The sequence below is a fragment of the Triturus cristatus genome, chromosome 10 (assembly GCF_964204655.1).
Source record: "Triturus cristatus chromosome 10, aTriCri1.1, whole genome shotgun sequence".
In the NCBI taxonomy this organism is placed as follows: Eukaryota; Metazoa; Chordata; class Amphibia; order Caudata; family Salamandridae; genus Triturus; species Triturus cristatus.
The window spans coordinates 1027093903-1027107358 of NC_140593.1; the positions used below are offsets into that span (position 1 = coordinate 1027093903).

At 48.5% G+C, this 13456-nt stretch overlaps 1 protein-coding gene across 2 annotated transcripts in view; it reads right to left on the minus strand.

Moving 5' to 3' along the window:
- GPRC5B (G protein-coupled receptor class C group 5 member B) overlaps positions 1-13456 on the minus strand; it is a 143692-nt gene that overhangs the window by 71434 nt on the left and 58802 nt on the right. The window lies entirely within an intron of this gene.

Genomic DNA, 13456 nt, shown 5'->3' on the forward strand with positions numbered 1-13456 from the left:
ACATTACGATTGGATTAGCATCTAGTGGTACATCAATTGATCAAGATAGGACTTGAGACCACTTTGTAAGGTTATATGGTGGGAAGGGAGCACATTGGCTTTTATCTGGGGGTGGCAAAGAGGTGACGTATAGCTTAACAGTGTGATTTGTAAACCTATAATCCCTACAAAGAAGGAAAAGGGAGAGCTTGGTTTTCCAGGGGAAACTGGGCACTTGCACCTTAAGTATCTGTGCATTTGAAGGTGAAGATAATCCTCACAATAGTTACTGTGTTAGTGTTTTCCAAAGCCTGGCACCTGGATAAATGAAGCACGTATGGGCACTTGGCCAATAACCTTTAATGCCTAGTAGGAAAGAAAGGAACATTAAGATGGTGTGCTAGGAGTGAAATGGGATTGGATAGTTTAGTCCCATTAGATTTCAATGTTGAACTGTTTCCTTAAAGCGAGGATTTTTGATGTCTACCTGTTAAATCTATCCAATAGAGAATTTTTCTTTGTCAGTAGAATAGCCAACATCCGCTACCTTTGCGCGTGTGCAACATGGTCCTCCAACTACTGACGCTCACTGTCACCATTAAGCACTTGTGTGGCCTTAACAATGAAGTCTGATTTCTTACTCTCGAAATCAATAAAAAAGATTGGCCCCATCTCAGTCAGTTATCAATACTACAGTCTGCGATTTTTCATCCTCTCGGGGCTGTGTTCACACATTCATATTTAAGTTATTTATTTGCAGTTTCAGCAACAAACCTAAACATACACAAACTGATGAGGGCAAGAGCCCAATGCATCTCCGGAAGACAAGTTCTAGATTCCTGTGACTCTTTCCGTGATTCTTTCTATGAAGCATTCATTGGTTTAATGTTTGATCCACTTTGAAGAATTAGATTTATAAGTGGCGTTCTAAGCAGTCACTGTGTTCCTTTGGCAATGGTGTTCTTCAACCAAGTACTTTGACTTGGAGGATTCCATCGACATCTCTAAATCTGGAAGGCTGTAAAACTCAAATCATAAGGTTGTTTTATGACAATCACAGTCCGGGTCACACTACACCTTCCTGGATATAAAGACTCCCTTCCTACTTGTAACCAGTTGAACCTGGGTCTGGTGCGCTCTAAGTTGAGGTGCAGACACAACTTGAATATAGGGAGCCATTAATCCAAAAAAAAACGAAAATGCTAGGTTACGGTGGAAGATCAAGCCCGAAAATGCTGGAGAGTGTCTGAAAGCCAACACAGCACAGGAATGAGGAATGGTTTTGCTAAATTCACTGAAGGACCCAGACCGAAATTCAGAGAGGTGCTACCTCTTCCAAGGAACTCAACAACCTTTGATGTGAGGATGCATCAACTAACTTGTGATAAATAGGTCTCTTTCCACATCAGGTGATATGCCATACCTTTAGTAAACATGCATAGGGAGAAGCCTTTACTGGTAGTGCCGTTGCTGGAGGAACCATTTAACTCTGATACAGTTTCCAGGTGGGGCAATGGATGCACACATCAAGTACAACTACTGCGCAGAGCCAAATATCTATTTGGAGGAAGGAGAATTTTCACCAGTCAACATCATAATCCCCCACCCCATTGGATATGGAGATCATAATGAATCTGGATCTTAGGTGCAGTTTTGTACAGATGATATGCAGCTACTTGGCTTTGACAGAGACTGAGAAGATCCCGTTCTCATCAAAGATAAGTTGTACTACTTGTTTTTGAGCTTCTGAAATCAGGAAAGATGAATGAGCTTTGTCGGCCGGTGAACCTTCACCCCTAGGAACATATCCTGCAAGGTTGTATCACCATACTGACAGGCAGCACAAAACATTTGCATTAGCCACAATCTACTATCCACCATCAACTCAGCAAATTCAATATTTAATGGAAATGGTGTGGTCTCCAGGTAAGTCCAGGGAATACTTGACAAATGGAGATTAATCCTGTAAAATATGGCATCCACATTAGCAATATTCAGAGAAAAATCTGATTTCTTACACAGAGGGAGTCTTGTTAAATGACTGTAACTCGCTTCTTTGCCTGCCAGTAATTGGAATAATACCACACAGACCAAAGACATGCTTTAAAGTTAAGCAGGGGTGCAGCACAATAAAGAAACTATCTCAAGCAAGGGCACCTGAAATTATTATTAATTTCTTAGGTACCACACTGGAAATGGCAGACTCCCACACATTAAAAGCCATCTCAACAATGTTATTGGTATGAGGATTGAAGGCTGTTTTGTCTTCTGTAGGAACTATAGCAGGTCTGGAACATAAGCCAGGGGTCATCCAGGCAGGTTGCAATTCTGACAAGAGTGAAAAACCTAGCCCACAAAGTTGCTTTGCAGCTCAAGAAGAGCAGTTCACGGTTCAGAAGTATCTAAGAGGGAAGATGAGCAGGTATATATGGAGACGTGACCAGATCCACGCATGTGCTTAGGATTACAAAGGCTTATTTCTATTTTCTATGCAATGTGCTCCGGTCCTACCCCCTGCAGAGTAGAATGTTCCGACAATGTAAAAGAAGGGGAGGAGATGCCGGGCAGCAAGGCGGGTGAAGGGTAGTGTGTCTAGACCCATAATTGAGATGATAATTTGTGCATTAGATACAAGACAGTACATTTTGTTCTTATTAGATTTAGATATATAAAGTAGACTTCTTTCTGAAGTATAACTCTTCAAGACTGCCAGCTGTGTTCTAATATAAACAGGCAATAATCAAGTATGCATACCATACATTGCAAACATACTACACAGCAAGTGAATTGCTGCAGACACTGAACTAAAGTAAACGTTTACATTTTTGACCTCACAATGCATTTTATGCCTGGAAATATTAGGCCACAATTAAACGATGCTCAGAGCTGTTAGTAAAGTGAAAACATAAGCATAGGCATTGAAGGTTTGACATCACTAACACTCAGTTAAACAGCCTTCTTTTTTTTCCACGTTGTTGGCTCGGATTATCCACAAACCAATTGTGAATCAGGGGCAAGTAAAACACCTTGACAATTGCCTTTGACAAAATGCGCCTCAGCACACCCAGAACTATCAGTGAGTGGGTAGAGACGCACACCTACATAATGATTAATTTAACAACATTACTGCTCCAATATTTTTGAGATGCAAGGGTTAAGAAAAGAGAAAGCTCCTTCTTTCCCTAAAACAATTCAATTATATTTGACTTGAATGAAAGAAATATTACATTATTGGTTTGACGACCCTCTTACGAATGTATGACGTTAGAACACATACATTTACAATGCATGCCTTTACAACGCAGTTTTTACATCGTAACATCCTTTACAACGCGTTCTTTTACAGCGCATGCCATTACATCGCATTTTCAGACACTACCTCTACAACGCATTCCATTACATCGCATTATACCTTTACAAAGCATACCATTACAATGCATACCATTACATCGCATTTAAGGTAAGTATTGGATAGTATAGGGGTAATAATTACTATTCTAACTCCAGTGAGTGCAACAGTAGGGTAAGTGTTGGATAGTGTAGGGGTAAAAATTACTATTCTAACTCCAGTGAGTGCAAAAGTAGGGTAAGTGTTGGATAGTGTAGGGGTAAAAATTACTAATCTAACTCCAGTGAGTGCAACAGTAGGGTAAGTGTTGGATAGTGTAAGGGTACTGTGCGTTGTAATGGTATGCATTGTAATGACTTGCGATGTAATGCCTGCGTTGTAGTGACATGCGCTGTAGTGACATGCGATGTAATTGCTGCTTTGTAATGGCATGCGATGTAAAGAACAAGTTACTTACCTTCGGTAACGATGTATCTGTAAGAAACATTAGTTAGTTAGATTCCTCACCTTAGAATATCCCCAGGCGTCAGACTGGATCCGGAAGATTTTTCGTCAGCAATACCCCTTGCGCGTCGCTAGGCGTCGTCTGCGGCTCCGCGTCCGTCGTCGGCGTCGTGCGCCGGAATGACGTTGTCGGAGTACTTAGACGCCGCCCTCGCGCGCTGACGTCAGTTCTTGTACATAGCTTTCCGCGCCAGGAACGCAGAGCCATGCAAAGACCGACACTGGTGCCAAAAATAAAATCTAGGGGCCTGAAAAGGATAACCTTAACCCTAGATGTCAGTTCGCAGAACGGGGAGGATGGGTGGGTCGGTGAGGAATCTAACTAACTAATGTTTCTTACAGATACATCGTTACCGAAGGTAAGTAACTTGTTCATCTGAAAGAAACACGTTAGTTAGATTCCTCACCTTAGAATAGATACCCAAGCAATACCATCCCCGGTGGTGGGTCTGCGAACCAAGATCACACCAGAAAGTCCTGGAGGACAGAACGGCCAAAGAAGCCATCCCTCCGGACTTGGCTGTCAAGGCAATAATGCCTGGCAAACGTGTGTAGCGAAGCCCACGTCGCCGCCTGACAGATGTCCCGCAAAGGGACACCCCGTCCCAAAGCAGTAGTAGCCGCTGTGGCCCGAGTAGAATGGGCGCGCAGCCCAACAGGAGGGTCCTTTTTTGCCAAGGAATAACAAATTTTGATGCACAAAACGACCCACCGAGAGATGGCCCGTTTGTGCACAGCTTTCCCCTTCTTAGCACCCACGTATCCAACGAAAAGTTGGTTGTCCACCCGGAACTGCTTAGTGCGGTCCAGATAAAAGGAGAGCGCACGTTTTGGGTCCAGACGGTGGAGCCTCTCTTCCTCTTTGGAAGGATGCGGAGGCGGAAAGAAGGTGGGCAAGGTGACAGACTGCCCAAGATGAAATGGAGTCACCACTTTCGGAAGAAAGGAGGGACGAGGCCGAAGGACAACCTTGTCCGGATGAACAGAGAGAAAAGGAGGCTTTGAAGATAAAGCCTGGAGCTCACTCACCCGTCTAGCCGAGGTGATGGCTACCAGAAAAGCAGTCTTAAGCGTCAGCAGACGAAGAGGACAATTATGAAGAGGCTCAAAGGGAGCGCACATTAGAAATGTGAGAACAAGATTCAAGTCCCACTGAGGCATTACAAAAGGGACAGGAGGGAACGTGTGAGTAATGCCTTTTAGAAAGCGTGTAACTACAGGGGACTTGAAAAGATAAGGCTGATCAGGAAGCCGCAAGAAGGCAGAGATGGCAGCAAGATAACCTTTCAGGGTGCCCAGGGCAGAGCCCTGCCGGGCCAAGGAAAGAAGAAACAGTAGAACCTCAGAAAGAGGGGCGGAAAGGGGATCCACAGCCTTTGCTGTGCACCATGCCACAAATTTGTTCCACCGGCAGGCGTATACCATCTTTGTGGAGGGACGCCTGGCTGCCAGAATGATATCACAGACTTCAGGAGGCAAGTCAAATGGCATCAACTGCCGCCGCTCAATCTCCACGCATGGAGGTGGAGGCTGGACAGGTTCGGGTGGAGGACCGTCCCCTGCTGCTGCGACAGAAGATCCTCCCGAAGGGGCAGACGTATCGGAGGATCGGTCAACATACTGAGTAGCTCGGGATACCAGTACCTTCGTGCCCAATCCGAAGCCACCAAGATGACTTGGGCCTGGTCGTGCCTGATCTTCTTCAGCACTCTGGGCAGAAGTGGTATAGGCGGAAAGGCGTACAACAGACCGCAACTCCACTCGTGACGAAAAGCGTCGCCGAGCGAGTGCCGCCTTGGAAATTCCAACGCGCAGAACTGCTGACATTGCGCGTTCTCTTCGGTGGCGAATAGATCTAACCAAGGCTCTCCCCACTGCTGAAAGAGACCTTGCGCCACTTCGGAGTTCAGACGCCATTCGTGATCCATCATGCACCGGCGGCTGAGTTTGTCTGCTCTGGCGTTCAGAGAGCCCGCCAGATGTTGAACCACTAGGGTGACGCCCTGGTGTTCCAGCCACGTCCAGAGGCGCAGAGCCTCCTGACAAAGGGTCCACGACCCCACCCCGCCCTGTTTGTTGCAATACCACATGGCGGTGGTGTTGTCCGTGAACACCTGCACGACACTTCCCCTGACAGAGGGAAGGAAGGCTTTCAGTGCAAGTCGGATCGCTCTCAACTCCAACAGGTTGATGTGGAGACGAGACTCCGCCGGAGACCAGAGGCCTCTTATCTCCGCCTCTCCCATATGGCCACCCCATCCCAGGAGGGACGCATCCGTCACTACGACATGCTCCGGTTGGGGAAGGGAGAGGCTCTTGCCCTTGACCCAATCGCGGTCCGTGAGCCACCACTGCAACTGCTGTGCAGTGCCCTCCGAGATCAAGACATGGTCGGACAGGTTGCCGTGATGCTGGGCCCACTGAAACTTCAGGTCCACTGCAGAGCCCGCATGCGCCGCCTGGCGTGATGCACTAGTAGGATGCAGGAGGCCATCAGCCCCAGAAGCCGCAACACTAGCCTGACCGAAACCCAGGATAGAGGCCGAAAGATGGGAATCAGGGCCTGAATATCCCGGACCCGCTGTTCCGGCGGATAGACCCGGAACTGCGCCGAATCGAGAACCGCTCCGATGAAGAGGAGCTTCTGAGAGGGACTCAAGTGTGACTTCGGCACGTTGATGGAAAATCCCAGCAAATGCAGGAGATCCGCCGTAGTCTGGAGGTGGCAGACGACTGTCTGGGGCGAGCCCGCCTTCAACAACCAGTCGTCGAGATAGGGGAAGACTGGAACCCCTGATCTGCACATATGAGCTGCGACCACCGCCATCACTTTCGTGAACACCCGAGGGGCACTGGTGAGGCCGAAGGGGAGCACGGTAAACTGAAAGTGCTCTTGGCCCACCGTGAACCGCAGGTAACGCCGGTGGGCCGGCAGGACGGGGATGTGGAAATATGCGTCCTGCAAGTCCAACGCTACCATCCAGTCTCCAGGGTCTAGGGCAGCTAGAACCTGAGCCAAAGTTAACATCTTGAACCTTTCCTTCCGGAGGAAGGCATTGACGTTCCGGAGGTCCAAGATAGGGCGAAGGCCCCCTTTGCCCTTCTTGGGAACCAGAAAGTAGTGGGAATAACAACCACGACCTACTTCTGGGCTCGGAATGCGCTCGACGGCCCCCTTGGCCAAGAGGGCCGAAACTTCCTCGTGGAGAAGATTCAAATGATCCCCCGAGATACGGTGGTGCTGCGGTGGCATGGCTGGAGGGGTCGTCTCGAAGGGGAGGGAGTAGCCCCTTCGGACGATTTGCAGCACCCACCTGTCCGATGTGATGGACCGCCAGTGGAGCAGGTGATGGCGAACTCTGCCGCCCACTGGCGTGGAATGGGCCTGAAAGCTCGGACAAGGAAGGCTTTGAGGCGGATGCTGCCGGGGTGGATGTGGGCTGACCACGTCGTCCTCCAGAACCGCCTCGGCGGAAACCACGTCCGCGACCGCGCGCAGGTTGGTTCTGCGGCTGGTGGCTAGGCGCACGTGAGGAGGCACCCCTTCCTTGGCCACGAAAGGCGGAAGTTTGCGAACGCGGGGCCGAGAGGCCCAAGGACTTGGCCGTAGCCCGGGAGTCCTTAAAGCGATTCAGTGCACTGTCCGCTTTCTCGCCGAAAAGGCGAGTGCCATCAAAGGGCATGTCCATGAGGGTGCTCTGGACATCGCCCGAAAAGGACGTGGACCGCAGCCAGGCGTGACGTCTAAGCGCCACTGAGGTAGAAATCGCCCTACCCAGCGAGTCCGTAGTGTCAAGCCCACATCGGGTAAGTCGTGTCTGGACCTCCTGCGGACACAGGGGCAGCACGTCCTCCACCGTATCCCACAGAGAGTGGGAATAACGGTCCAAGAGACAGGCGGTGTTCAAAGACCGCAGACCCAAACTAAGGGAGGAGAACAGCTTTTTGCCGAACTGTTCCAGCCTCTTGGAATCCCGGTCCGGCGGAGCGGTCGGGAAGGAGGATTGGGAGGTAGAGGCCTGGATAACCAGGCTCTCGGGGGTAGGGTGTTGGGACAGAAAACTGGGGTCGCCCGGAGCAGGGTGGTGGCGCCTGGCGACGTTCCTGTCCACAGGAGGGACTGTGGAGGGCTTGGACCAGGTGCCCTGCAGAACGTCAGTGAGGGCCTCATTGAATGGCAGCAGAGGCTCAGTGGAGCTTGCTGCAGACTGAAGCACCTCAGTGAGGACGTTAGTCCTCACAGCCACGGCAGGTAGCTCGAGCCCAAGGGCTGCGGCCGCCTTGCGCAGCACCACAGAGAAAGCAGCACCCTCCTCCGAAGCCACAGTCGGAGGAGAGATGAATCCAGTGTCCGGAGAGGTATCCAGACCACTGGCCTCCCCCAGTTCATCTGCCCAGTCCTGTGACAGTTGAGCCTGAGTGGCCATAGGATCCTCGGATCCCTCCCATTCGCCCCCATCATCCGATTCCTGGTATGCAGGAGGAAGGATCGGAGCCGGGCGATAGACAAAATGTGTCTCCAGCGGCGCCGAACGCGGCGTCCATCGACGCCGTATCGGCGCCGGGCCCGGAGCGGGGCTGAACTGGGGCTCGACGCCGAGCGGAATCGGCGTCGGAGGTGGTACCGGTGTCGACGCCGGCGGAGGAGGCGTGATGAGGTCGACCGGCGTCGGCGGGGACTCGGGAACGGGTCCCTCGGGCGCTTGCGGCGTTGAGGCCGGAGCCGTCGACGGCGCCGGGGCCGGAGCCGCCGGCAGGCAAGGTTGCCCAGTCGGGTCCGTGGGGCCCGAAGGCGCGCCAGCGGGCGTCGACGGCGGAGCCAGGTTCCTCATGGCCGAGAGGAAGGCACTGACTTCCGCCGGCGTCGCGTCAGTCCCAGGGACCGGCGAGTATGGGGACTTGCGCGGCGCCTGCGGCTCCGCTGGAGCCGCGGGGGTGGAACCACCCTGACCCTCGGACGAGTCGCGCGACCGGCGAGGGGAGTCCGAAGAGCGGTGTCGCCTCTTGGACTTCTTGGAGTGCTTCGACTTACCCGAAGACTTGGAGCCAGACGATCGATGATGACGTCGGCTGCGGCTCCGCGACCGATCCTTGGACCTCCTCCTGGACCGGGATCGAGAGGGGCGCGGAGCCGAGTGTCGAAGCTCGAGAAGCTTACGGAACCGCTCCCGTCTAGCCTTCGAGGTCAGGGCCTTGCAGTCCTAACACGACGCCGCGTTGTGGTCGAGGCCCAAGCAGTAAAGGCACCGGCGGTGATGGTCCATAACCGACATCAAGCGGTTGCAGTCAGCACAGGCTTTAAAACCAGGCATCCTACCAGCACCGGAGTCGAGACAAGATCAAAAAGGATCGAAAAAAGTTAGTCAAAAAGTGACTAAAGGGGTAGCTCTCCCGGATCTGCGCTTACTGGCGCGGAAAAAAGAAGAACTGACGTCAGCGCGCGAGGGCGGCGTCTAAGTACTCTGACGACGTCATTCCGGCGCACGACGCCGACGACGGACGCGGAGCCGCAGACGACGCCTAGCGACGCGCAAGGTGTATTGCTGACGAAAAATCTTCCGGATCCAGTCTGACGCCTGGGGATATTCTAAGGTGAGGAATCTAAGGTGAGGAATCTAACTAACGTGTTCCTTTCAGATGGATGTTGCGATGTAATGACTGCTATGTAAAGGTAGTGCGATGTAATAACTGCGTTGTAAAGGTTGTTTCCCCCCTCTTACATATTCCCTGTCAAATTTCTTACCATTATAAGAGAGCGTTTTGGCCTGCACCGCAACTTTCTTAACCTTACTCTCACATAAGCCCTATAAAAATAATTACTCCTCCCCACCACTCCTGTCAGTTGGTTTGATATAGTGTATGCACTAAGGTTGTTGTTTTTTCTCCATCCAATTTAGAGTTTGTGTCCCCAGTGGGTGCTACAAATATGTAACTTGATCATTATGTGCTTTTGTGGCCCACGCAGCAAGGTGGCTGGACAAGTAGGAACGTTTGCAGTCCTTATTCAGTTTTAATAGCTTTCCAAACAATAAATGTTATTTTAGGACCTTGATCACAAATTTGTTTTAGTTGTACCAAGATACCTTAACTGGACTCCTTGCTCCTCTTAGCTTAAGTGAAATAAGGAGCAATTGGTAAACTGGAGTTACATATACCTATCTGTTCTTTCGTGGGCATTCTCTACATCAGTTCCTGAAACTGCCAAAGCTACTTCCATTTTCTAAGCTGGTAAGTCAGTGGTTGCCACAGAAAGGCATGTGTGGGCACTTACCAGCCTCAGCTGCAGTTATGCTAGTCAAAGCAGGTACTGAGCCTTGAATTTCAGTGTGCCGTCTTCAGCCCCACATATTCATGGACACTTCCATCTTTATGCCAAATGTGGTTGCTCTGGTGGTGCAAATTCATGTGCATGACTGTAAGTGGAAACCATGTGTCTAAAATGAGTTCAAGTTTCACACAGGCACTGCGCCTCTAAAACCTACACGCTGTGACGTAAGCACCTGATAGGTCAGACAAAAGCATTATTTCCACCATTTCCCGGCCATTTGTGTTTTTATTGTACAAACAAGCTAGTGTATGTCTGTGTGCTGGGGGTTTTAAAGCAAAAAGAGGAAATGGTAAAAAAGAGGAATTTGTCCCTCCACCTGTTCAAGGGGAGAAGAAGCAGAAGTCAAATTTACTAATGAAATTTGTGACAGTCTGGCAATTCAAGATTACTCAATATACAAGCAATTTTGGAGTCTTTCACTTTCATTGTCTTCAAATCAATATTTGGATCCTGTTTCTCTTGGTAAGAAAGTTCCCTCCTTCCAAAGATGACACAAGAAACGAGATGCCAAAGAAAGCCTTGAAAGAAATATTGATGGCCGAAATATGTAGGATGTGACTCTAAATACCCTTCCACCCTGGCTGACGCTATAACAGAAATCTGTCTGGCCTAAAGCATTCGATGCATCCACAATTGAGAACAGGATACAACTTTGGTACATCACATTTGGAGTTGTATTTTTTAAGAAAGAGTCCCGTTCTCTCCTAGTAGCTGAGCCCATGAATCATTATGGAGTTCAATTATGAGTCTCAGCAATTGAATCCGTTGAGCTGAAACTTGCCTTTTAGCCTAGAGAGGTTTTTCTATCAACTAAATCAAATTCCATAGAAAAATTAATAAAGAAAACTTAAAGGTGAAAGTTCTTCACCTTCTCCTTTAGTACTAACTAGTACAGTCACCTCTGTTTCCTTATACTTCTCTTTCTGTTTCTCCTCAGTTCTTATCGGACAGAAAAGTCTGGCATTGTTTAATATTTGGTCCTCTGTTATAATGAGGGGATCTGTGCAGATCTCTTGTTATTCTAATCTAGTTTTCTGAACGGGGTAACTTTTCTCCCTTAGTCATAGCTCTTCTGCATTCTTTGACACAGGGGCACAACAAAGAATATTAGCCAATTAAAACTTATTTTATGAACACCAAAGGGTACTGTCCTGTTGGAAAACCTTTTGCTGCTGAAAATGCCCATATTAGGCTGTTATTGGAAACCTATCAATATTAGTGGTCATATTGAATTGCTTGCTGTTTATTCCTAGAGTAAGTCATGTGATGAGGAAGAAGACCAGGGTGCTAATCACCAATCTAATCTTCATTACCCCAAGTCTTACTCCCCTCTGCAAATTCTGGATCCCTCCTATCCAGCTCTCACATTTGGTCATGACCTACATTATTTTACACTGCTTGGGTGTCAACACAAGAGGAGTAAGGCATAGTGCAAGCTGTAAATGCCCCTTTCGAAGATGTTTATTAAAAATAATTTGACACACGATATGTCTGTCACAGGGGTGTGAACACGCTACATCAAAATAACTATGACAGAGAATGGCTACGACTCGGAGTGATGAAGATTGCCCGCTAGTAATCAAGGCATCAGTGATTACAGACATTTTCTATATGATAACTATGAAACAATGTAATATATGCAAGGTGATATACTTCTTTTGTTAAGACAGTCAACGGCGTTTGCGACTCAGGAGACAATTTAGTTGGAACTTAGGTAAAAATGGAAGACCCTCAACCTAAATCCAGTCATGGCTCTGTGATGCCAGCATCACTTCAGTGAGATGGCAAGCACATAATATATTAAACATTCCCAAAATGAAGATTTAAAGTCTGTAATGTGGCATTAGCTTGAAGAATGAAGGGAGAACTTGTGAAAAGGGATCTTTGACATGTCCCAACAATAAGATTCAGCCGCATCACAAACAGGCGTAGTAATAGTGCACCTTTGACAATCCAGTTAGTGCTATAAAGTGCATTTTGTGTTCCCATGGTGCGGGTGGACTCTGCAAGGGGCTCTGTGTCCCAACATCCTGCTGAGCTCCAGGAGGCGGCCCCATAGCACACCTGTGATAATCCTGCTAGCGCTAGAAAGTGCATCTTGTGTTCCCGCAGCACGGGATGTGCCAGGGCCACACCGGTGCTAAGGGTGTGCCTGTCTTGCACCCGTCAATCACCAGAGGAGGCTGGGCTAGGACATCCACGTTTTCAAAAGGATGCTCTTTCAGTGGGAACTTTCCTTTCCTTAAATTCTTCTGTGAATGTGTGGTGGTGGCAGCCTGCCTGCATTTCGCGTGCGGTTAGCAGGGAGCGGAGACAAGACCATCTCTAACAGTACATTAGATGGCTTTTGGCAGCTGGCGACGTTTTATTAAACTAAGGAATCGAAACAGCCGAGAGGTGACTATCGCTACTCCCATCACCCCTACCCAATTGTCCCCTATTATTTCCCCTAATGTGTGCTCTGAACAAGGGGGGGAATTGGGGGGGACATCAAGCCAGTCTCAGCATATTGATGCTAGCAAATCCCCGTGGGTCCTTTTAAATTTGGAGTCTACCATTCCCTTAGAGCCTGTCATTGAAATTGCCCCACCTGCTTGCAATGGTACCAGAGGAAAGAGGAAACAAGCTGATCCCTGCATGAAGGTTAAATGCCATCGGACAGTGGCAAATAACACACAGGAGGCCCCAAAGGACATACTGGGGCATCTTGTTGCGAAGGTCAGGAGGAACTTGAAAGAAGGCTACTTTTTGCAGCCTGGGCCATCAGCCAAAAAGAATTACTGAAACTCCAATGATTTAGGCCAAGAGGTCACGAGTGCTACTGCAAAATGTTTACCTTTTAGCCTTTTTAACGTATCTGATTTTATGAATGTTGCTAAATCAGAGCTTTTAATTATTTATAAGTTATCTTTTAAAGTCTTTAACTTATGCACTTAAATGTTAAAGTGTAGGGGTATTTGTTTTATTGTTGTGTGGAGATGAAATCATTTATTTAGATCTGTCAATAAACTTTGAAATGAAATAATTATGTTAGTGTGCCCACGCTGATTTTAATAGCATCACAAATATGTATGTATTTGATTTGAAGGAGACATGTGACATCAGTGTACACAATTATTAATCATCACATTTAAATCCAACATAACACTGCTTACAGTCACTTCCCATCAATAATGCCCAATGAGTTTAAGCATATTTATGTTGGAAAAATATGCCCAGCTGTTTCAAACCCAGCCTTTAAACACAGACCTCGTGCATTCTGTCCCAATCTGAGAGTAGCAAGACTACCCTGGCCG